We start from the raw sequence: 26,449 nt of genomic DNA, 5'->3' as shown, positions 1-26,449 counted from the left end.
TGCGTCCTTAGGCGCCTTTCATCTTGGATTAGGCGACGTATTTCCTCTACCCGTCTTGAGTGATTGGTTGTCAAGGAAATCCCTTCCGTGGGCTTTCCTGAACAGAAGGGGTGATTTCTCTTCTGTTCAAAGACAACATCAGGCTTGGCTTCGTCGTAATTGGGGGGGCTGGGTTCGTAGTGCGATTTTCATTACGAAAAGGATTTCATTTACCCGTCCTGTGTGATTGGAGTTCTAGGAAATGACTTTCATGGCTTTCTTGAAGAGAAGAAGTAATTTCTCTTCTTGTTGAAGGAAACGATCAGTCTTTGCATTGTTTCACTTCGGTGGCGTGGTGCGTCCTTAGGCGCCTTTCATCTTGGATTAGGCGACGTATTTCCTCTACCCGTCTTGAGTGATTGGTTGTCAAGGAAATCCCTTCCGTGGGCTTTCCTGAAGAGAAGGGGTGATTTCTCTTCTGTTCAAAGACAACTTCAGGCTTGGCTTCAATATTCGGGTGGGGGACATATGTCTCAGGCCCTATCTGGGTTCGATGTCAAGGAAATGCTTTTCATGGTCTTCCCTGAGGAGGATTCAGTCAGTTTTTAAGAGTCTCTCTTGGTGTAGAGTGTAGAAAACACCTCTGATAGACTGGGTTTCATTTTCCCCATACATACCCAAGAAAATAACATTCCTTTTTTCTCAGTCACCTCCCTTAAGCAAATAAACCCCTCTTGTCCATCCCGCTTCACTCCCAGGCCCACCCCTTTCCTTTCACAAACCCTCCCGCAATGCCCCCTCTGCTCCTCGCTGCATGCCCTACTTACCACAAATCCCCCTTCACCCCCAACCCTCTTCTCTCTCCTCCCCTCAGGCCCCCTCTATCCCCACCCTGCCTTTCTGGCCCAACCCAAGCATGGTCCCTCCCACCCGCCCTGCTCTCTTGTCAGTCCCTCCTCGACACATCTCATCTAATGCCCATGGCCTTTTCCTGCCTACTTCAAGTGCGGTTCAAAACCCTCCCCTCCAATCATTCCCTCCTCGATGCGAGCCCTGGTGCCATGTGTGCCATGGCTGTGCTCTGCCAAGAAAGGGCCACCATTTCCACTCCAGGATGGATAGTGGTTCTCACTTAGATGTAATTTTGGATTAGCAAAAAGCAAAGCGTGCTGCTGATATTCCTCCCCATAGTGCTTCAAGTACACTCTGGGCGGTTTACAAGTCAATTATGCAGGCTACACATTGCCCCCCCCCAGCGAGCTGGGTACTCATTTTACCAACCTCAGTAGGATAAAAGGCTGAGTCAACCTTGAGCCGGCTACATGGGATTGAACCCTGGGTCGTGAGCACAGTTTTAGCTGCAGTACGTCAGTTTAACCAATGTGCCATGAGGCTCAGTGCATTAGGGTGCAAGTCTATCTACTGTCCCAGCTTCTGCAGCAGAAAGTTGTAACAAACCACCAGAATACACTGCATGTTTCCAGGTGAACATTACTTGGAGAGGATAGATGGCTCAGTGAGTTAAATATTTGGCTGAAATGTCAGAGGTTCTGAGTTCAGTTCTCCAATGTGTGTCCGAGGTAAAGAGCCAACCTCTTTAGTCCTGAACAAACTGCACTGTCTCAGGGTACCATCAGAAAAAGAAAATGTAGACCACTTCAAGAGTATACCTACAAATCCCTGGCTAGACTTGCTATAAGTTGGAATTAAATTGATGGCAGACAATGATTATTATCGGACATAATGAGTGCCAGGGCTTGTTTATTTTATTTAATTTTACTTGATTTACTTTTCTGTACTGCAGTAGCTGGAGGCTAAATTTAGACTTTTGAACTGGTATCATCCTTCAGCCATGAATTAAAGAAACAATTTAGTTATGCTTACAAAACGGGAGCATTCCCAGAAAGCATACGGCAAACTTGGCCACCTCCCTGCTTATCCCTGCCTCCAGGTCATTTCTGAACAGATTGAAAAGTACTGGTCCCAGGACAGATCCCTGGGGCACACCGCTTTTCACCTCTCGCCATTGTGAAAATCGCCTGTTGACTGGACCTACTCTCCTGGTTTCCTGGTTCTCAACCCATTCAAAAGAGGACCTGCCCTCTTATCCCCTGACTGTGAAGTTTTCTCAGCACCCTTCGGTGAGGGACCACGTCAAACATCTTCTGAAAATCCAAATAGATAATATCTAATGGTTCGCCCATATCCACATGCCTGTTGACCTTTTCAAAGAATTCTAAAAGGTTTCTCCCTGGAACAGACGTTGGGCTAACCGGCCTGTAGTTTCCCGAGTCCCCCCTTCTTGCCTCTTTAAAGATTGGTGTGACATCTGGCACTGTGACTGTTTTAAGAGACAAGGTGTATATTTTAGTTAAGAGATCAGGAACTTGATTTCTCAGTTCCTTAGTAACGCTTGGGTGGCTGCCATCTGGGCGCAGTAACTTATTGATCTTCCGTTTATCAATTAAGTCTAAAACATTGTCTCTTTTAACCTGTCTAATGATTATGTATTATGATATGAATAAAAATGTGCTGTAGAACAGAAAAGATAGATACTTTTTTCAGTCCTTGTGAGAAGTATGACTCTCAGAATAACAGTATGCTGCCTGAAAACCAGGATGCTTGTTTCTTTTCCTTGCTTATTTATTCTATGACGGAAATCCTGTTGCATCATTAAACAAAAGATGTAGCATTTGGAATTGAATGGTTGTAAGTTAAGAAATCTCTGAGGATGTATCGGTTGCATGCCAGTTTGTGTAATTCAGTATCAGACCATGGAAATTTCTTAATGTGACAACCCCAGACCTACTGGGATATGCCACAGTTTCACTAAGCTGCCACCAACCATTCCCTGTAAGGAGTCACACAGACCAGGAATGGATTTTTAACAAACAAAGGAATAAGGTTTATTTAAATAACACACAGGGAAAATAAAAGGGTCAAGTGAAAAAGATACAGTAACGTGGCTTAGTCTCAATCATACATACACCAGTTTGGTTCACACAGAACACCTTTAAATAAAGCACAGACCCTGAACCTATCAGTTCTGGCTAACCATACAGACACCTGAACCTATCAGGTAGGTACTGACTGACACACAGTAGTACCCTGTCTGACACACAGACTCCCACACCAGCTTCTTCTCTCAGCTTCTCCTCCAGCTTCTAAACTTCTCCACACAAGCTCCACATATATATACAGTACAGCCCCTCCTCCTGATGTCCCGCCTTCCACTCCCCATAGGATGGAACTTTCCCTCCAAACCCATGACAGACAGGTAACATCAGTGCTGTATGTAACACCTCCCCTCTTTATAAGTTGTTTTGTAGGGGGAAAGCTAAAGTGCTTTTCTCCAAAAAACAACCTGGATCCAAAACATACAACAACAGTTATACAATAACACAATACCATACTTACTTTAGGATAAACATATCAATTAGGCATTTAAACATTTACCATTTACAATACATCAAGTTACCTTTATTCATACAAACCAAGTATGTTTAATAAACAGATACATTTAACCTTTGGTCACCAAAATATATACATAGTCCATGTTTCTTTCGCCGTCTTCATTCTTCGGGTCTTCTTGACAAGGCGTCAGCAACACAGTTCACTGACCCTCTGACCACCTTCACTTCAAAGTCATAGTCTTGCAGGTTTAAAGCCCACCTCATAAGTTTACTATTGTGGGTTTTCATTGTCTTTAACCATTGCAGTGGTGAATGGTCAGTGCACAGAATAAAATGTCTTCCCCAGATGTAAGGCTTGGCCTTCTGGATCGCGTAGACTATGGCCAGGCACTCCTTTTCCACGGTTGCCAAATGTCTCTCACCTTTCTGGAGTTTCCTACTCAGGTAGGACACTGGATGCTGGTCACCATTTTCATCCTCCTGGCAAAGAACTGCTCCTACCCCGCTGTTAGACGCATCGGTGTAGATGATGAACTCCCGGTCGAAGTCTGGAGCACGCAGCACTGGATAGTTGATGAGGGCCTCCTTCAACCTCTGGAACGCCTCCTCACAGTCGCTGGTCCACGGGATGCGGTCATCAGTCTTCTTCCGTGTCAGATCGGTCAGCGGAGTCGCTATCTCGCTAAACCTCGGGATGAACTTTCTGTAGTAGCCCACCAACCCAAGAAATGATTTGACTTTTTTCTTGGTGTTGGGTCTAGGCCAATCACGAACGGCTTCTATCTTGGCCTCCAGGGGTTTGATCACTCCTCCCCCTACTATGTGACCCAAGTATTTTATTTCTGGGCTACCCAGCTGCAGTTTGTTCTCTTTGCAGGGCCTAGGCCAAAGCACTTCCTCCCCTGGGTTAAAGTGCCTCTCCCTGCCTTCCTGGTCATCCCAAGCTTTCTTTCTGACCTTTTGAGCTTGCAGGGTCTCTGCTGCTAGCTCTAGGTTTCTCTTTAGGTCATTCCTTAAAGAGTCTATGTATGTCACAACATCTTGTGGGTCATCCTGGGTGATCTGCTCCCAATTTTGTTTGATTAAATCGAGTGGCCCTTTCACCCTTCTCCCAAACAAAAGTTCAAACGGACTGAACCCGGTACTGGCTTGTGGCACTGATCGATAAGCAAACAAAAGGGATTGCAGCTTCTGGTCCCAATTGTTTGGATTCTCTGCCAAGTAAGCCCTAATCATGCGCATTAGAGTCCCATTGAACTTCTCCGTTAACCCATTACTTTCAGGGTGATAGGCAGTGGTTTCCTTGTGTTTAATTCCACAGATTTGCCATAACCGTTTCATGAGCTTCGATGTAAACGATGCGCCCAAATCTGTGATTATTTCTGAGGCAAATCCCATCCTGGACATATACCCCACCAAGGCATCTGCCACTGTGTTAGTTTCAATGTTAGTCAAGGGAATGGCTTCAGGGTACCTCATGGCATGGTTCACAATGGTGAGAACGAACCTGTTCCCCCTCTTTGTGGCCTTGGGCAAAGGTCCCACAATATCCACCCCTATACATTTGAACGGAGTGTCAATCACAGGCAAAGGGCACAACTTTGCTTTGGTCCTGTCACGGTTATTCCCCTGCCTCTGACACGCATCACATTGCTTACAGAACTCCTTGATCTGCTTCCCTATTTCAGGCCAGTAAAAATTCTGTGTGATTCTCTGCTGTGTTTTGTTCACCCCTAAGTGCGCAGCAAACATGTCAGAGTGCCCCCTTTGTAAGATCATGGGGCGATACTTTTCAGGTACCACTAGCTGACTTCTGATCCCATCTCCCCCTTTTGAGATATTCCTCAGGGTCTCTCTATATAAAATTCCCTTTTTCTCTCGAAATCTCACTGGGGTTTCAGGTGTTAGCTGGGCGTCTGTCACCTGTTCAAAACACTTTTGGAGAGTGGCGTCTGCCTTTTGCTCTTGGCCAAATTTGCTGTCCGTGGTCAAGGTTTCCACCACAGCTTCGGCACTTCCCCCACCTGCTTCCGTCTCGGGCTCATCAGCACCCCCCTGAACTGTCCCCGTGGTAGCTTGTGAACGTGTAATCACTAGCACCCGTTTCACATGTTCAGCCAGGTCATTTCCCACGAGCACGGCTGCTGGCAGAGTCGATGAAATCGCTAGCCGCCAAACTCCCCTCCAGCCTTGAAAGTTCACAGGTACCTCAGCTACTGGCAGCGAGATCACCTGTCCCTCAATCCCTGCCACCTTTATGTTCTCATTTGGGATTATATACTCCCTAGGAATAATATCTGGATGGCACAGGGTCACCTGGGAACAAGTATCCCTTAACCCCCTATACTGATGGTCAAGTATTCCTACGTCCACCCCTGCGGTTTCAAACAACTGCGAATCTGTTCTCACTAGTAAGCAGCGCTTGACCTCCACAAGAGGACCATTTTCCTCAGCCTGATCAGCAGATGTATCTGTTCCAGATTGAGTAGCCATGGCAACAGGCTCCCTCAGTGGCAAGGAGCTTGGCTCTTTCTGGACACAGAACACAGCTTTTGGCTTGGTTCCACTCAAATCATGAGGCACATTTCCTTTTAGCTGCTTTAATTTCTCACACTCTGAGATTAGATGGCCCTTTCCTTGACAGAAATAACATTTTCTGCTGTATTTGGAGTCTTTCTCATCTTGTTTTGGTTTTCCCTCCAAAATCTGAGGTTTTGGTTTCGTGTCTGAGGGCTTCCCTTCACCATGGGCCCCTCCCCCTTGCTGGTTTCTCCCTGGTCCCTGAGAGTACTTGCTGTAGGTTTCTTTAGGTTTACCTATCAATTTCCCCTCACCTAAGGGCTTTCTTATTTGGGAAATAAAATCTGCGATCTCTGCCGCTTCGGCCACAGATTTCGGTTTCCTTTCCCTCACCTGGAACTTCAGTTCCCCATGCAGGATTGAATAAAACTGTTCCAGCGCTATCAGGTCTTTGAGCTGCTGGAAGGTCTCTGTCCCCTCCTGAGATAGCCATTTCTCTAGCAGCCTCACCAGTTGGGCCCCCACTTGGGTAAAAGTCTGCTCTGGTTTCTTGGTGAGTGACCTGAATCTTTGCCTCAGCTGTTCCGCATTTATCCCATGTCTGGCAAACACCAGTTTTTTAAACTCAGCGAAATCTTTTAGCAGCTCCTCTGGCATCTCTGCATAGACTTCTGCCAGGCTGCCACTGATTAAAGATCGCATAATGGTCATCTTCTCAGTTTCCCTTACTGAGAAGTCCACAAACGCTCTTTCCACAAGGGAAAAGAACACCTCAGGGCAATCTCCCTTGTGGTACACAGGGAATTTCTTCAGGTCAGTTTTAGACAATTGGCCTCCCTCAGAATCTCTACTGTTATTATTGTTCTGATTCATCAGTTCCAATCTTCTTAACTCAAACGCCATCCTTTCTTTCTCCAACTCAAATTGTCTTTGCCTCTCCCTTTCCTTTTGCTCCATCTCCCTCACCCTCAGTTCATGCTGTTGGGCTAGGAGCATTTTTCTGAGTTCTGGGTTCTGTTCTCCCGTGCTGTCATCCTGCACTGAGCCAAATTCATCCTCAGAACCTTGGTCTACCTGGGGTTCCCTCACTTCACCCATTTCTGCCATTTGGCTTCGAGTCAAGGGCATAATCCCCCCCCAGAACAGGCTGCTTTCAAAAGTCAAGCCTCAAAATAAAGCGACCACTTTTTTTTTCTTTTTTCTTTTTGCCTCAGAACCAGCCTTCTATAGATTGCTGCTGTTCCTTCAGCACTAACTTGCAACTGTTGCCAGCCAGAGTCCAACCCCCTCTGCTAGGCCTCTCAGCAGACAGGCTAGATCACTCCTACTTCACTCAGCTTTGCCTCAGCTTTTTTCCCGCCAAAACAGGTTGCCTCAGAGCTCCCTAATCTAGTCCCCAATCTGAGGTTACACGTTCTTCCACTAGCCTACCTCCCCGTGAGGTAAGCCTAGAAGATTACCTACGCGCTCTCAGATTGTCCCTGACTAGACCCCCCTTGCTCTGGGCACACTTGCCAAGGCTTTGCTGGACCACTGGACAACTGGACCAGTCATATCCCACACGCTGGACACCAATCAATGTGACAACCCCAGACCTACTGGGATATGCCACAGTTTCACTAAGCTGCCACCAACCATTCCCTGTAAGGAGTCACACAGACCAGGAATGGATTTTTAACAAACAAAGGAATAAGGTTTATTTAAATAACACACAGGGAAAATAAAAGGGTCAAGTGAATAAGATACAGTAACGTGGCTTAGTCTCAATCATACATACACCAGTTTGGTTCACACAGAACACCTTTAAATAAAGCACAGACCCTGAACCTATCAGTTCTGGCTAACCATACAGACACCTGAACCTATCAGGTAGGTACTGACTGACACACAGTAGTACCCTGTCTGACACACAGACTCCCACACCAGCTTCTTTTCTCAGCTTCTCCTCCAGCTTCTAAACTTCTCCACACAAGCTCCACATATATATACAGTACAGCCCCTCCTCCTGATGTCCCGCCTTCCACTCCCCATAGGATGGAACTTTCCCTCCAAACCCATGACAGACAGGTAACATCAGTGCTGTATGTAACACTTAACATATAGCAGTTTACTTTCAGAAGTTATATCCTTTGCATATCTGCAGATTCCTGGCTCTGCATTTACAGGTACATTATTCCCAGTGCAGCAACAGCAAAAATCTTTTGACTTGCATATTGTGATGCTTTCCACGTAACTCCATTTCATGCTGCACTCCCGTGCCTGATTGTTTTTGCTTTATTATTTGGGTTGTGTTTCTCTTGTCTGGTTTTGTTATGGCCCAAACCAACCAACCAATTATTCCTATTGTGCTGATGTGACACAACCAAGCAGAATTACTGGCAAAAGTGGTAACAGAGGGAGGACAGGATCAGCAGCGCAGACAGTCCTGTTTTGATTTTCCGTCTGCTATGTCTTGCACATTCTTTTGCTTATCGGTCAAAACTTCTGTTGTCCTCTCCCACCTTACAAGCAAGCAGGTTTGGATCTGTGGATGGAGAAATGAAGCTAGGTCGTTCCGTATCATTATAACCCAAAGAGACTCCAGATTATTCAAGGACAACAAAAGGGAGAAAGCACGAGGATTTACAAGCTCACAATATCTGGTATCACCTGATTTGTCACAGACGGTTTCCTCACAATTTGCTGGTCATGGCTGTGGCATATCTGGAATGTTGTTGGTATAACCAACCTTGCATCAAATATGAGAGACCAGGGCTGGGGACCCTTCAGCCCTCCAGATACTTTGCATTACAATGTCCATTATCATTTATCATTAGACATGGCGTAAGAACTACTGAGAACCGAATTGCATAATACCTGGAGGACAAAAAAAATCCCTATCTTTTTATAGCAATTAAGCTAGTGCTACTCAGCTTTAGGGCTAATTTGCTAGAAACATTCTTATTAATTGTCATCTGAAATCATAACAGAAGAATATGTACATGCATATCATTTGCACGGCTCTTTCTTTCCAGTAAATGCAAATGAATAATTAAGATGAGATTATGAGTTGTCATATCATATGGCTCTTCTTGGCACAACTTCAGGCAGCCATTTGCACTCAGGAGACGTGTGTTTCTTTCTTCCTTCGCAAACAGCTCTTTGGAGAGTAGGTGTCAGATAACTGTACAGGGCAAGTAAAGTAGGCAAACAAGTTTAGCCCACTTAATTTATCTGTGTAAATCATGTCTTGGGCGGGCTTGAACATCCCTGCCTTGGCAGTGAAAAGGGAAGGAGCTTTTTGGAAGATGGGGTTGTTTGGAGTCTTTACAACACGTGGTTGTATTCTGGGTGCCGTGACCAGATGAAGTAGCCCAGTCGTGTGTGTCCTCCCCCCGTGGTAAAACATCCACCCGCACACAAAGTCACTCACTCTCTTTCTTCCTTGATTGGAAATGGAAATCGTTGGCCAGAAATTAATGCATTCCAGATATTGCCTTGAAAGACCCCTGAATACCATAAATAAGGTGTGGGCTGGGGCTGATGGGAGGGGGGAAAGAGGGGAATTCTGGAAGATTTCCCGACCTGTTTTTGACTTTGCAACCCCTTTGTGCCTCTACCTGTAAGTGCTTCTCTAGAAAGCATGAATAGCCTTAGGGAGAAAAAACGTGGTTGGTGGTTGGAAGTTGGTTGGAAAACAGTGTGACAACAGTGAATTAGAACCAGGAATCCTATCATCTTTTATATATCAAAGTATGTCTCTAAGACATAGTAGCTTTATACATTTTTCTCATAAACCAGTGTCTGAATGTGATTTCTGAAAGTAAAGAGGCTTCCACTAACCGCCTTTTGATGGTCAGGGGCTGAATCCACAGGTTAAATCTACTGATCTGCTAGCACTGTAGTGGTGGTTAGAGGTCTTGACTGGAGCTCAGAAAGCCAGCTTTGCTTCTTAGTACCTTTAATTAATTACATTTAATGTGGTGGCACTGCGGATTAAACCACAGAAGCCTCTGGGCTGAAAGGTCAAAAGACCAGCAGTTTGAATCCACGCGACGGAGTGAGCTCCCGTCGCTTGTCCCAGCTCCTGCCAACCTAGCAATTTGAAAGCATGTTAAAAACGCAAGTAGATAAATAGATACCACCACGGCGGGAAGGTAACGGTGTTCCGTGTCTAGTCACGCTGGCCACATGACTACAGAAACTGTCTTTGGACAAACACTGGCTCTACGGCTTGGAAACGGGGATGAGCATCGCGCCCTAAGGTCGGACGCGACTGGACTAATTGTCACGGGGAACCTTTACCGTTACTCTAACTTTAATTTATGCTGCTTTCTACTAGGTCTGGGACTGAAAGCAGCTCACAGTTTAATAAATACACTAAAATAAAGTATGGGCTAATTCAGAGAGGCGTTGTTTGATGTGCTACAGGAGCAAATGGTTTGCTCTTTTTTCTTACAACCACATAATGTAACTGCTAGAGTGAACCAATTTGCCCCTACAACCCCCCAACGTGCATAGTTTTAAATCCCTGTCAGGGGCTTCTACATTTTAGGTGCAGGTTTGTGTAACTCTAGTTTAGTCTGTTCCCCGTGTGTGTAATTGCTGGGAATGCACTGAAATTTAGCCTTGCAGCTCCATAGTCAGTGTCAATGTCCAGTATTGTGAAATGGCTTTAAAAATAAGCTGCTTCAAGATATTGGCAAATTGAGCACTTCCCCTGATCCTATGTGGAGGGACAGGGGAATAATGATGATGATGATGATGATGCTGCTGCTGCTGATGATGATAATAATAATAATAATAATAATAATAATAATAATAATAATAATTATTATTATTATTATTATTATTATTATTATTATTATTATTATTATTATTATTATTATTATTATTATTTCACTCCACCTGCCCCTCCTAAATAAGAAAGTGGATGATAATGACAAAGGTCATGCAGTGAATCTTCTGCAAAATATGATGCAGACAACATTGCTTGCCTTTGTCTCAGATGTTACCACCTAAAGATATGAACAAGATTCTTTGGCAGGGGTGGGGTGAAGAGTTTGTAGAAGTTTGTAGAAAACAAAAACTCCTCCTTCTCCGCAATAGTTCCATGACAAATTATCCCCTACTTCTGAGACCTTCACTATGCAGCCAGAATGGGGTGGAATGTTGACTTCTTTTTCAACTGCTCCAGTGCCCCCCACTGGACAAGCCATGGTGCTGGCAAGGTGCTTTTTTCTGAAACTTGGCCTTTCTCCCTTACTCCTCCCATCATCTGGGTTGTGCTTGCTCTTTCTGAGCACGTGGAAGGGCAGGGAGTCTGTGCTTATAAAATCCAAAATATTTAGGCAGACTACCCACGAATGGAGCAGCCTGTTTATCTAAACCAATATTTTACAGTCATTCCAGTAGTTTTGACTGACTACCATAGGCTAGAATCAACTTAAGTTAAATATATACACAAAACAGGGCAACCTGACACCTGCTCCAAAGAGGTTTCTGCAATCTGAACAGTGAGTGCGAAAAAGCTATTCATAAAAAAGATGCTTCTGTTTAGTAATGGCAAGGGTTTGTTGATTATTCTGGCTTGTGCAGTTCGCTGCCAATTAGAGTACTCCAGCAGAAGTTAAAAAGTTACTTTTGAGAAGAATGAGTGTAGTTACAGGATACAGCCAAGCAACAGAAGGATAGTGCTTTGGGGCACCGGTTCACAAATATATATAGACACAGAGACAGTATATTCCTAACAGTGTTGTTATTGCATGCCATTGAGTCACCTCTGACTTAGTACATAAAAATAGAGCTTAAGTTGTAGGCATGCACTTTCATTTGAAATACAGGAGCATAATATGTTTTTAGAGTAAAAACTGTTTTGAAAGTAAAAAAGAACGATGAGAATGTGTTGAATTCATTCTAAAAATATAATGGCTTACAGCCTTAAAATAAGGCACAATAAAACAGCAGAAAACAGAAATATATCTCTTACAGTATTGAAGTTTTAAAATGTAAAAACATGTAAAGTTTACACACACACACACACACACACACACACACTCTTACACTTAGCTCTAAGCATTTTTAGACACACAGAACAACTCTTAGCTGCCTAAATCTCAGAATAGGCTTTGTCCCTAAGGTTGCTTTTGAGCCTGGATGTGCTTTTGCATCACCCTGGCTCAAAGCATGACTAAAGTGGTCAGTGCATCCTCTCTGTAAGAGGCTTCACACTTCACTAATAGTGAACCTGGAAGAGTCTAGGGAAAAAAACAATTAAGCTGGCTCAGCAGTTCCTTTCAACTGGTTTAGGTTTGCTTGTTGACTCAGGGGAATGCATATCCCCAGAACGGTGTTGACTTTGCTGTTAGTCTTTGCGTATTGATTAGGAGGAAGAGTTGTTCAGAAACGGGATGTGAAATGCTATGATTGTCTCATAGAGATGAAAACTTTTGGCTGGAAACTGTTGAATAAGTCAGGTAAACCTTAGAAGGAAGTATTTGTTTTGTTCTTCATTTTAAAGAAGCTTATTTAAGGCATATAAAATAAACAGATGTATTTAAACAAAATTCTGGGCCTTGTTTTATTAATCCTCTGAGAAAATAATGGAGGAGTGCAGAGCCATCTCTTCAACATATCAAATTAGCAGCCTATATATATATATATATATATCAGGGAAAGCAATCAAATAAAACAAAATCAGTAGTGGGGAAAGCATCATTAAAACAGTGGCAGAGATACATTGTTTTTGCACAGTACATCATTAAAAGCTGGTTGGAATTGGACTGTCTTCACAGTCTGTCCAGGAGCTATTAAGGCATGTGTATCGCAAGGCCTTATCCCTGTATAGGAAACCAGATGTGCTTGCCAAATGCCTGTCTAAGAGTGCAAGTGACTTTTCAGGTTCAGAGAAAGGATGCATCTGAGCCTTCTTTACAGGGGAAGCGCTGGCCTCTGCTGCCAGTTTAAATACACAGGGACAGAGTGGAGGTAGGAGTTGAAGTGCTGTAGTAAGTCAAATATTGTGAAGTGTTGCATGTGTGAAACAGAATTTATTTTTGTAGTTGATCTTTCCAGCATTTCTGTGAATGCTGATTATTGTTTTCTTCCCTTTAATTTAGCGATGCAAAATACATTAATATAAAGTATAAATTTTTCTCATATTTAGAGCCATGGAGATAATGAAACTTTTGAAAAATAGAAGGTTTATGTAGGATTGGACAAGGTTATGACATTGTAAATCCTTTTTTGAAAGTTCTCCACCTATGCGGATTCATCGTTAAACAGGGCACTCGTTATACGAGGCACCACTGTATTTGTTTTAACCTAAGATCATCTACTTCCTTTCCCCCCCCCCCTTCTTTTCCACCCTGCTGGTTTCCAAAGCATTTTCTGCAGCTGCTATCTCCGTTGCCAGGTCAGGAGCAGAATCTTCCTTATTTGTTTCTATTGTTGAACATCTATATACTCAATTGACCAGTCTAGGTTGGGAGCAGGTAATGGTATCATTGTAATTGCATTGATATTTTTAGTGCCCTCCTCTTTGGGAGAAAAGAAATTAGTAATTTTCTTTTGTCTCTCTTTCCTTTCTACTAATAAGTTTCCATGTGCTGGAGAAATCCCATGTTCTTTATAAACTTGTCTAGTAAAAACACATCTCCAGGTTTTCGTCTCTGCCAAAAGCAGTTTACTCCCCTCTATAGATCTCAGTTCCACTACTTTGTCCTCAGGCCAGAATGGAACCAGATTCAAATATTCCCATCAAGGGTCCATAGCACTAAATCATTTAACTGTCTCTGCAGGTCAGCACAAGCTGTTGCCAATAGAGAATCCTATGGAACGGCTGCAGGAGATCTATAAGCAGCCCCCTGACCTTCATTTGAAGGGTTCTTTTCCTTTATTAATCTCGAGTTGCAGCCCTGCAGCTTTGTTTACTTTCACAGGTCCTTGGTGAATTCCAGCTCGGTGCATGAGAGCTTATCATGGAAAGGATGAGCTGGCATTGCAACCTGCAGAACCCCATTCCAGATTTTCACTCAATGATGACCCTAACCCTAAATCAGATGACTGCATGTCGGAAGTGCCAGCCCTGAGAGCTCTCAGTCCAAAGTCACCTGAGGGATGTTAAAGGCGCAGAATGCTAATGCAAAAGAACTCTAAGTCAGCAGCACATCCCAGAGACTTTTGAGACTTTTCTACTAGTTGTTGTCTCTCAGCTGAATGCCAGCTCCCTGATGCTGTTGTGTTTTTATGTATGCACCTTAGCTAAGACCATTAACCACACTTCTACTGCTGTTTCCCTGCTGAATCAGGAACAACATCAATTATGTAATGCTATTTTAACCACGTAGCATTGGATTATCTCATGTTGCACAATCATATTGGTTCTGAATCTTTTAATAATCTCTGTTGCTTCAATTTATCTGATAATTGTCATGCAGTGAACAATCAGCTTGCTCAGCTGAAACAGCTTGCCTATAACATACAGCAAGACATACTTTCTTCCTGGTGCGACCGCTTATGGTCATGGCTGCCCAACTTCGGATGATTTGCACTGTATTAATGTATGCAATTATGATTTTCACACTCCTTGTAATTTGCTGTTATTTTATTCAATGCATTCCACCCTTTTTTTCTGTAATTACTGCTTGTTGCAAACCTCCGCCTTCTGGCCTTCGTAGAAAGGACTTATATGTAATCTGTAAGCATATTAAAGAATATATATCTTTAATTAATAAAAAAGAAAAAGGGGAAATGTGGGGGAATGCCTCTCACCAAAGTTGCTAAGCTGTTGTCTGATTCTGCAGTAGTAGACAACACTCTCCTGGATAGCGTCACAGCTGCTTCTGAGAGATGGCGTGGCTACCCGTACTTCCTCTTTCTCATAGTGATAGGGAGCTAACGTCAAAGCCTTTCTTTGGGGCAATCCTAATGGCATTATGTAACCATTGTCCTATCTGAACTCTGTCAACTATCTGTATACAGTGGTGCCTCGCAAGACGAAAGTAATTCATTCCGCAAGTAGTGCTGTGTTGCGAAATTTTTGTCTTGCGAAAAGCGGTTTCCCATAGGAATGCATCAGTCTTGGGGGGGGGAAAATCACAGCGATCGCAAAAACCATTAGTCTTGCGGGTTTTTCGTCCCGTGAGGCGTTTGTCTTGCGAGGCAGCACTGTACTGTCAACTATCTGTGAGCTTGTAAGGTTAATAAAACACAGTCCGCCTGGCGACAGGGCAGGGGACCCAGAATAAAAGATGACCAGCTGTCTTATACTCTTAGCTGGCATAGTATTGAATCCTAATTCTACATGAAGCCTAGAAACCACTCCTCTCTTTTCTTATTCCTTGAGCGTTTTTTTTCTCTGCATTAGGGCTCTGCACTATGTTGAGACATGACATTAAGACATTTCTTCTAATTACAAAAAAAAAAAATTCCTAAGAAAAGAGATTTAAGACAAGACGGGTTGGTAACCCCAACCTCTTCTTTGCCTCTTCCTTCACATCAGGTGTCATCCTCTCTTGGCTATTGAGGAGGGTGAGACCATCTGTGGTCCTCCCTCATATGCACACAGGCAAAGCCCTTTCCCCAATTAACTATCTAGCCAACTAACATATCATGAAATCTATTCCACTTTAGGGTGACCCTTTCCAGATTTTTCTAGCCCTCTGGGACTCAGAAATGGGCCTCCCACTAATATCTCACCTGACCAATTTGCAGCATTTTAAAAATCTAAAGTGGAGACCATCCGCCAAGATCTCTTTCCTTTTTTTAAATACAGTGGATCGAGCAGAGATATCCAGTGCTCCACCTTGCCCGATGAGACTCAAACTCTTTCAGCCTGTGACGCCAGATTTGGTGGACAAAGCGCTTGATCGCTGTTGGGCCACCACCTCCTCCCTTGACCCTTGCCCGGCCGGGCTGATCAAAGCAGCCAGGCCTATAACAACTGAATGGGCCACTGTGATAATTAATGGGTCTTTCCTTGAGGGCAAGGTTCCTCCTGCCCTCAAGGAGACTCTCATTAGGCCCATTAAGAAGAAACCAAATTTGGTGGTGGATGACATTAGCAACTACAGGCCCATCGCCAATGTTTCTTTCCTTAGCAAAGTGGTGGAGAGGGTGGTCGCCAATCAGCTGCAGGTTCTTTTGGATGAAACCAATGCCCTGGACCATTTCAGTCAGGCTTCAGGCCACCCCACAGTATGGAAATGGCACTGGTTGCACTGTTGGATGACCTGTTGAGGGAGGCTGACAGGGGCAATATGTCCAATGCTGTTTAACATATATATGAGGCTGCTGGGAGAGGTCATCAGGGGGTATGGGGCTTTGTGCCATCAGTACGCTGATGACACTCAATTCTACATCTCTTTTTTACCTTCCTCAGTGGATGCCATCCCATCCCTTGAGCGCTGTCTGGAGGCTATACTGCGGTGGATGCAGGAGAATGGGCTGAGGCTGAACCTGGGCAAGACGGAGGTCCTGAGGGTGGATGGCCCCTCCATCTGCGGTTTGGGAAACTCCCTCTCTTTTGGGGGGGTGACTCTCACCACAAAGATGAGGTTCGCAGCTTGGGAGTACATATGGACCTGGCGCTCACCATGGAGACCGAGGTGGTGTCATTGGTCTGCTCCGCCTATTTCCATCTGCGGCGGATAGCCCAGCTGCATCCCTATCTTGATGTTGGGGCGCTCACCAGTCTGGTCCATGTGCTCGTAATCTCAAGATCAGACCACTGTAATGCACTCTACATGGAGCTACCTTTGAGGTTGTTCTGGAAACTTCAAATGGTGTGAAATGCGGCAGCCAGACTTCTCGCTAGGATGAGAAAATAGCAGCACATCTCTCCCACCCTGGCCGCCTTGCATTGGCTTCCCATTCGTTTCCACATCCACTTTAAAGTGTTAATGATGACTTATAAAGCCCTAAACGGTTTAGGACCTCAATACATGGTGGAACGCCTTCTCCCACCTAGATCTACCTGAGTCAATCGTTCTAGCCAGGAAAGATGGCTGAGGGGCCTAACGACGAGAGAGGAAAGAAAGAACAAGAAACTGGGCCTTCTCGGCAGTGGCCCCTCGACTGTGGAACACCTTGCTGTTGGAAATCACCCTCGCTGGGTGTTTTTAAGAGTCATTTAAAGACTTGGCTCTTTAGGCAGGCCTTCCCTCCAGTCAACACTTGATTCTTTTCTTCTTTAGTTTTCCTTTTTCTTCATCTAGAACTTCTAAATTTGTTGATTTAATTATGTGATTGTTTTATGATAATTATTTTATGATGTTTTATAACTGTTTGTAAGCCGCCCCAAGTAGACTCTGTCTAGAGGGATGGGGTAGAAATTAAATAATAATAAAAAATGGTTTACTGTTCCCTTCCTCAGGACACAGAACCATGTGACACAGAACTCTGGGACCATGTGGCTTGTCCAAAATCATACAGGATGGCTGTTCTCCCACAAGGCACAGTGGGGAATTGAACTCCTGGCCTCTGGCTCCACAGCCAGGCGATCCATCCCACTTAGAAGTACTTCCAGTTTATTACTGGTAGAATAACTTTAAACTACAGTGGTGCCTCGTTCCGGATTAACCCTCGCTGTGTGAAAACATCGCTGAATGGAGCAGTTTAGCATTCCAATCGGCTGATTTACTCACCGTTCAGCAATGTTTTCCAATGGCCGGCAGCCATTTTTGTGCCCTCCCCTCCCTTAACGAGGGCGCAAAAACGCTGCGCGTGGCCATTTTGGGGCTTCCGGCGGCCATTTTGTAGCCGCCGAACAGCTGATTGGCGGGTCGCAAAGCGAAGGTCAGTAAGCGAACCGCTTACCAACCTTCGCTCTGCGATTTTCGCCCTATGCAGGCATCGGTGTGCAATTGCATTTGCGATTGCAAAACCGGCCTCGTAGAGTGAATTCATCGCTCTACGGTGCACTCGTTGTGCGAGGCACCACTGTATTTTGTCCTAGTTCCATAAGGACTGCAAATAGTCATCCTTTGGGATTCACTGCTGCAGTTGCTGTTGTTCCATGCTGTCAAGTCACCTCTAATTTCTGGCCACTCTATGTGTCAGCTGTCTCCAAAATGTCTTGTCCTCAACAGTCCCACTAAGCTCTTGTAAACTCAAGGCTTCCTGTGGCTTCCTTTAGGGAGGCCTCCATCTTATACCAGGTCTTTAGTTTGCAATCTAAATTTGGTCAGTTGTCGAGACCCTATGGAGTTAAATTCTGATTTCTGACTCCTTTCTCAGCACAAACCTTTCTCATCTGGGACCAGTTATGGATCGAGACATCTCTACAATATTTAGACATCTCCAAATCATACTCCATCTGCCACCAAAGTACTGTTCCTTCACAAAGCTTTTGTCTTTCAGCTAGAGCTGGCGGAGGCTTTCAGGGAGACTTAGTGAAATCGGACTGGCAGCATCTTAGGCAGATTCACAAGGGCATTGTGAGGTATGTTAAGGGACCCAATGAAACCACGTTTTACTAGGCGATGGGGTAAAGAAATTCACTGTGATATCTGCATGCCTGTTTGTGTATGTGTGTGCTTTTCTTTGGAAGAGAGGTCACAGTCCCTCAGCTCTCCTCATACCTACATAACAAGAGATGAAATCTGATTCATGAAGGAGTTTGTACTGAAGTTAGTTGCTAACTTTGGATTTTGAGAAGAACACACAAAGGAGCTTGGTTTTTGAGCAGTTAATCTTTCTGTGAAGCAGAGATCACTAGTGCCAAGTGTTCAGGCTTCGTAGCTTCCCTTCATAAGCCGATTTCTCCCATTCCCTGACTCTCCGTTCTTATTTCACCGATGGATGGATTTTGATCCCAGAAAGGGACTTTACCCAAATGTGTTTGAACATGCTGCTGTTAACTGCATGAGAAGATGGCACGTCCATGAAACTAATGTTTCCTGTTTCTAAGTTCTGTCCTGACCCACAGATTCCCTCCCCCGATGGTAGCTGTGCAGGGCTAGAGGTTACTGAGTTGTTTATCAGCCCAGCCTTTGGAAGGATCACCCCGACATAACAGCTGGCGAGTTCCAGATTGAGGAAGGTTGTTTGGATTAACGTTGGTGGAAATGACAATCCAAAGCATCCAGGCTTACCTGGCTCTAGTTGAAAAGGTGTCTTTTCAGGGAGCAGTTCTAACTGTTCTTTGCTTCGTACTTCTCTGATGCGGAATACAGATTACTTCAGGAACTCATGCCACTAAGCAGCCCCAACCTCCACCTGGTGACTGACAAGACAGAGCACGCCCTGACTTCCTGCCATCCTAGCCCTCGGTACAGTGCAGGCTGAGATGCAAAGTTTTTCTACCTCCTTCGGTCGGGAGGCCATTCTATGGCAGAAAGCTGCACAAAACTCCACCCCCAAATTCCCGAGGAAGGAGAACAAAATACAGCCAAAAATACACATTAACAAAGTAAATCTTTAGTTTCTTTTACATCTTAATGAAATTATTCATAAATCAAAGTGAAAATACTTGACCGAAAGGAGAAAGAGGAAGTGGCGAGCCGTGCCTGCCAGCCTGTTTCTTCAAAGCGAATTGACTGTTAAACAGCAAGTTTATAATTAGCAAGCTGGATCAAGGTCATTGAGATACACAGTGACACGGAAAATTTTTCTGTTTCTGGAAAAAAATCCCAGAGGAAATACTACTCAACAGGCTTCAAGGGACTGAAATCTTGTCAATGCTGTGTAGTCTGGATTTTTCTCCCTAGTTTGAGTGAGACTTTGAAAATAAAATCTTGTCTTTGGAGCAGGAGGCATAAGCTTTTGGGAATAAAAAATAGGCAATGAATCATCAGTGTGGCGACATAGATTGAAGAGCGGGAGAAGCCAGGACTAGAGTCGAATGGGACTCTGATAACATAAGCGTCTTTGGTTTTAGAAGGAAGAATAAATCTCTGGGAGCAACGGACAGTAAATTATCAGCTCATCAGTGAGAGGAACTCAACAGAAGAAATAGACGGAGAAACTAAGAAAATCAGGACTGGAGTTATTAAAGGAGTACGATGGGGTTGTTGTTGTTGTTGTTGTTGTTGTTGTTGTTGTTTTTTGAGAGAGAGACTGGCTCCCTGTTTGATGTTTAGTCTGGACTCTGTTTTGGTTGGACTGTGTGGATTTTGATAATATTGCTATACTATCCGGGCAAGGAGGGGAGGACATACCTAGGGGAGGTTTATGATGATGGGTTTGGTTTGTTGATAAAATAGTGGAATCAAAAAATATCATTTATACAAACCATATGTATTGGAAAGATGGAAACGACCTCCGAAAATGTTAAATATCAATGGTTGCGAATTTTGCCAGATAAAGAATGGCTGGTTACCATGGAAATGACAATAATAACAGGATTTCAGCAGGTATATGAGTGCCTCAACCAGGTAGAAGACCTGATGAAAGGGAAACCATCAGAGGTTAAACAACAGTTAAATGAAACTGTATTAACTCCAGAACAGTTTTTATTGAGAGCGATGCCAGGTAACATAGATGAAATTAAGAGTTACCCTATGAGCTACCCAGCTATAACAGTCAGAAAAGTTTATGTTACAAATCAGACTACTGTCCTGGATTTAAATTTATCTCCCCCAAACTGGAAGAAAATAGAAGCACAGAAACAAGAGAAGGGTACTGAGAAAATATGGGAAGTGCTAGAAATGGATATCTTTCCAGGCAGGCTGAATGTACATCCGAGACAGAAAGAAAGAAAGAGGGGATGTATTTTATAATTGGTCTCGATTTCCTGATAGAGTTGGAATAACTTAGATTTAAATGAAACATGAATATGAGCTGATATTTAGAGGATAACCAAACTCTGTGTGTGTGTGTGTGTGTGTGTGTGTGTGTGTGTGTGTATATATATATATATATATATATATATATATATATATATATATATATATATATATATATATATATAAAGAATACAAAGTTGTTTTTTGCATTGAAAAATGAATAGATCAGAGGTGTGTATACCTAATATGAATAGACTGGATGATTGTATACTCTGTTCTCCTATCCTCAAAACCCCTTTCCCATCCCTTAGACTTCCTTTTACGTTTTGTATTCCCTACCCTACTCCTAGTACACCCAAGATGGACAGGACATAGTGGAGAGTTCCGACTAAACGCAATCCACCTGGAGTAGGAAATGGCAATGCCACTCCAGTATCTTTGCCAAGAACACCCCATGATCAGAAACAAAAGGATAAAAGATATGACGCTGGAAGATGGGCCCCTCAGGTTGAAAGGCGTCCAACATGCTACTGAGGAAGAGCGGAGGACGAGTACAAGTAGCTCCAGAGCTAATGAAGTGGTTGGGCCAAAGCCGAAAGGACGCTCAGCTGTGGACGTGCCTGGAAGTGAAAGGAAAATCCAATGCTGCAAAGAAAAATACTGCATAGGAACCTGGAATGTAAGATCTATGAACCTTGGTAAGCTGGATGTGGTCAAAGAGGAGATGGCAAGAATAAACATCGACATCCTGGGCGTCTGTGAACTAAAATGGACAGGAATGGGCGAATTCAGCTCAGATGACTATCATATCTACTATTGTGGGCAAGAATCCCGTAGAAGGAATGGAGTAGCCTTCATAGTCAACAAAAGATTGGGAAAAGCTGTAATGGGATACAATCTCAAAAATGATAGAATGATGTCAATAAGAATCCAAGGCAGACCTTTCAACATCACAGTAATCCAAGTTTATGCACCAACCACCATTGCTGAGGAGACTGAAATTGAACAATTTAATGAAGATTTACAACACCTTCTAGAACTGACACTGTGACGTGTGCCATGACGTCACCTGCCTGTCTTGGCTAAGGCTGGAGTTTCCTGGCCTATTGCAGGGCAGGAGGTGGGTCTTAAAGGGGTGGAGTTAATGTATATAAGGGTGAAGTGCAAAGAGGAGAGTTTTAGATAGATAGAGGGCTGAGAGAGGGCTTGAAAGAAGATCTGTAGCCAGGGTTAGATATAGGTTAGGTAATTGAGTGTTAAGTAACAAAGAACTGTGCAGGGTTAAGGTCTGAGAAATATAGTGTGACAAGTGATTCTTTTACTCAGTGATTTGCATTTTATTTTTGTAATCAATAAATCATCATTTTTATTTTTAAATCCACAATAAGTCTGATGTGTCAGGTTTATGTGTGGTTGGTGGCAGCGAAGTTGTGTATGTGTGTGTGAAGGATCGTGACCTGTCATCTCTTGTGGTGACGTAGGAGGAGGTGGCAGTCGCAACAGACACCAAAGAAAGATGTTCTTCTCATTCTAGGGGACTGGAATGCTAAAGTAGGGAGTCAAGAGATAAAAGGAACAACAGGGAAGTCTGGCCTTGGAGTTCAGAATGAAGCAGGACAAAGGCTAATAGAGTTTTGTCAAGAGAACAAGCTGGTCATCACAAACACTCTTTTCCAACAACACAAGAGGCGACTCTATACATGGAAATCACCAGATGGGCAATATCAAAATCAGATTGATTATATTCTCTGCAGCCAAAGATGGAGAAACTCTATACAGTCAGCAAAAACAAGACCTGGAGCTGACTGCGGCTCTGATCATCAGCTTCTCATAGCAAAATTCAAGCTTAAACTGAAGAGAGTAGGAAAACCCACTGGGCCACTCAGGTATAATCTAAACCAAATCCCTTATGAATACAAAGTGGAAATGAAGAACAGATTTAAGGAACTCGATTTGGTGGATAGAGTGCCTGAAGAACTTTGGATAGAGGCTCATAACATTGTCCAGGAGGCAGCAACAAAAACCATCCCAAAGAAAAGGAAATGCAAGAAAGCAAAGTGGCTGTCGAACGAGGCCTTAGAAATAGCAGAGAGAAGGGAAACAAAATGCAAGGGAGATAGGGAAAGCTACAGAAAACTGAGAGTGAGAAAGAAGATTGAGAGTTGACAGAGTTGACAGAGTTTTGCGCAGGGGAGTGGTGGTTGAGAGTGGAGGAAGGAGGATATTTGTTAAGAGTTAACAACATTGCTTGAACTATCATCATCTGTAACAATAAACAATTTCTATTGGTTATTTTTAAAATGACATATGGCATGGACCTCTGTCATTAATGATACAGTGGGGTCTCGACTTACAAACGACCTTACTTGCGAACAATTCAACTTACGAACCCGCCCTATAGGGGAAATAAGGGCTCGACATACGAACTTCCCTCGAGTTACGACCAGGAAAAAAAGTGCCCCCTCCCCTTAGAGGGTTTTGGAGGGGGAAAAAAGGGCAGAAACTTAAAAATTAAATAAATGAAAGTCACTTACCAGGCCTTGGTAGCCCCCAAACAGCAGGAAAAAGAGCAGGAAACAGCTAAAAGCCCACACCAGAAAGGAGCCTGGCAGCCATTTTGTGCTTTTCCCCGCTCCTGCCCTCCCCTCTCCCCGCCTATCAGCTGATCGGCTGGCTCTGAAGAGGCTTGGGGAGGCTTGCTCAGCACCTAAAAAGCCTGCCTGTGTGTCTTTGTGCTGAAAAAATCAGCACAACATGCTTTAAAACAGTCTTTAAAATTGGTTTCATTTCAAAAGTGCTTTGCAAACTGTTCCCTGCCTCCCCCCTCCTTTCCTGAACTTAAGGGGGGGAAAAAGAAAAATATATCCCCCTCTAGTGGCAGAAGGCGGAATAGCAGCTTCCCATTAGTTTCTATGGATGGAAAAGAGCAGATACGGATTAAATGGTTTTCATTGCATTTCTATGGGAAATGCAAATTTGACCTACGAACTTTTTGACCTAAGAACCACCTTCCAATACGGATTAAGTTCGTAAGTCGAGACCCCACTGTATCTGTAATGCTGTCACTACCTGTGACCTTGTAATGTTAATAAAAGGTCAGTCACCTGGGGGCAGGGCAGAGAGAGATGGACAGAGAGAGAGAGAGAGAGAACGGAGAAGACTTCTCATTCTGCTTCCTTGATGAGTCGCCCACCAGGAGTACTGCTGGCAGAGATCCATCTGTGTGTGTGGCTGACTTCCTTAATCTATTGCTAAGAGACTCTTTGCTATCCTATTATCTATTATCTGGTGATCACCACAAATCCCACCAGCCTGTTCATTGCCTGAACACAACAATATAGGGAAGTTTTATTAACACCTCGTAGGGGTGAAGATGGACGTCTCAAACAGCTAATTGTCCCTGTAAAATATAGGGAGGAGTCCTTAGAAGTAACAGAGCCAAGCTTGGGGGGTACTCAGGGAAAGGAGAAAGGCTTGTATGAGATCCAGGAAAGAGCATTCTGTCCTGAGGACAAAGTGTTGAGGCTGAGGCCCATAGAGGGGAATGAATTGCAGTTGGCATGGTCAGAACTCGTGGATTTGTTGCAGCAAAACTGGAGGGCTGAAAAGTCTAGTCATTCTGCAGCTGCAAAAGCCCTTAAAGCCTTGCAATGCAAACCCCTACCTAAGAAACCAAATATTAAAGATATAGAACCAGACAATGTCTGGGTAATCTAATTAACTTATGCTGTTTTAGCTATCTCAAAATGTTTCAATTGCTTCCATTTATTTTAAATATTACATGTATGTATTTTATTGGGTCAGAGACCGCAAATATTGATTGATTGAGGCAGGCCCTAGCAAGGCTACTGACAAGAAGACCACACACCAGTAATTTTGGGTTAAGCACTATTCATGTAACATTTATTGATGAGACATAAGAGACAGGGTATAAGACAAAAGGTACCAAGAGAAGTCTCCCATACTTCCCACTCACATGAGACACTCATTGATCCAAAAGACCCTTCTGTAGCGGGTGTTCAGTCCTCAGCAAGGATGATGGGAGCAATCCTTGCAGCGCTGTCAAAGCCCACCTGTCTCTTCCTGGGTCATCCTTCTTAAAGGCATTGAACTCCCTTGTGGGCAAAGCAGGGGACATACTATGGTTTCCTGGGCAGATACAATCTGTTGCCAGGCAGGAATGCTTATTTCATTTGTACATTTTGAACCATCTGCCACAGACTTGGCTTTAGCTAGCCATAAACTACTTTCTTCAGGATTTAGCAAAACTGAAAACAAAAGTTGCTTTATTTTCTCCTCTCCAACATTATTTTCAAAATGCAGATACAATATCTTTCCCTACCACATCACAGGGTAGCAAAGAAAAATTATAACACCCTTAAGGTGAAGAGAAAGCACCACTTCTGTTCAGGAAAGCCCACGGAAGGGATTTTCTCGACAACCAATCACACAAGACGGGTAGAGGAAATACGTCGCCTAATCTAACATGAAAGGCGCCTAAGGACGCACCACACCCCTCGAAATATGACAATGCAAAGACTGATAGTTTCCTTCAACTGAAGAGAAATGACTACTTCTCTTCAATAAAGCCTATGAAAGTCATTTCCTAGGAACCCAATCACACAGGACAGGTAAAGGAAATCCTTTTCGTAATGAAAATTGCACTATTCAACCACCACCACCCCGATTACGACGAAGCCAAGCCTGATGATGTCTTTGAACAGAAGAGAAATCACCACTTCTCTTCAGGAAAGCCCACGGAAAGGTGCCTAAGGACGCACCACTCCCCCGAAATGAAACAATGCGAAGACTTTTGCCAGAACGAACCCATCTTCGAAATGTGACAATGCCAAACCTGCTATGACTATGGAGCAGAAGAGAAACTAACAATTCTCTTCTCAAATGCTTACGTGCTCTCCTTGACACCCTCCCTCCAATGACGGGTAGAAGGAGCTCTCCTGCCTGAAAATTAGAACTTCTGCCAGCTGCAGCACGAGATGATGGCAAGCCTGCCTATTTGCCTCTAAGGGAAGAGAAACCAATGCTTCCCTTCCTGAAAAAAATCAATACTAGGATTATCTTGACACCCACCCACATGAGACGGGTACATGAAATATTTCTCCTGTCTCAGCTTTAAAACAGCACCCCTCTCTAAAAGGCGACGACAAAAGCCTGTTGAATTCACAGTAACACAGGAGAAGCTATCGCTTCCCATCAGCCAAGGAAATAAGCAGCCTTTGCATTGTCTCATTTCAGGAAGTACCACTGATGGGGCAATTTTAATATTGGGATATGGGACATGTTTCTCAGCCCCTACCTGGGTGGATGTCAAGGAAATGCTTTCCATGGTCTTCCCTGAAGAGGATTCAGTCACTTATTAAGAGTCTCTCTTGGGGTAGAGAGAAGAAAACAACTCTGATGGGGTCGTTTGTAGCTTCTGGGAATAACTGATTCGAAATTTGGGATGCAGCACGTAGCGAACACGGGTTCGAAAACACACGTGTAAGCTTGGACAGAGAGCAATCAGGAGTTTGCACATGCTAAAATAGGCTGAAGAGTCCAAATTCAGCTAGCCATGATACAACACTCCTTCTCACAGGTCTGCCCACATAAGAACACCCTGGTACTCTCAGATATTATTGTGAAAAGGTCAAGTGGGCTTTGTAGTCCTTAGACTTAACTTGCACCACTGACAGGACTCTAAGTAAGCTAAGTGACTCTAAGGCAGCACTCTCAGATGACCCTATGACAAGTGTACTGTTCAGGAAACCAAATGAGTTTTATAATCTTTATTTTATTAAAGAAAAAGCATGTTACTAAGCCAAATTAAAC

At 43.8% G+C, this 26,449-nt stretch overlaps 1 protein-coding gene and 1 long non-coding RNA gene across 2 annotated transcripts in view; both read right to left on the bottom strand.

The window, feature by feature from the left end:
- Positions 1 to 23,229, bottom strand: part of LOC140707468 (retinol dehydrogenase 7-like) — a 62,188-nt gene extending 38,959 nt beyond the window's left edge. The window contains exon 1 of the mRNA XM_078394103.1: positions 23,152 to 23,229. The gene's annotated coding sequence lies outside the window, so the exon portion shown is untranslated. The remainder of the gene's footprint in view (positions 1 to 23,151) is intronic.
- A 1,262-nt stretch (positions 23,230 to 24,491) lies between these two features.
- On the bottom strand, positions 24,492 to 26,073 carry LOC144589462 (uncharacterized). Its single transcript, XR_013545574.1, has 2 exons — positions 25,387 to 26,073; positions 24,492 to 25,114 (listed from the first exon to the last, which is right to left on the bottom strand). It is a non-coding gene; the product is annotated as an uncharacterized LOC144589462 (long non-coding RNA).
- Between the last annotated feature and the right edge of the window lie 376 nt (positions 26,074 to 26,449).

This window comes from Pogona vitticeps, chromosome 5, assembly GCF_051106095.1.
Source record: "Pogona vitticeps strain Pit_001003342236 chromosome 5, PviZW2.1, whole genome shotgun sequence".
In the NCBI taxonomy this organism is placed as follows: domain Eukaryota; kingdom Metazoa; phylum Chordata; class Lepidosauria; order Squamata; family Agamidae; genus Pogona; species Pogona vitticeps.
This window is presented reverse-complemented; position numbering and strand designations above follow the sequence as displayed.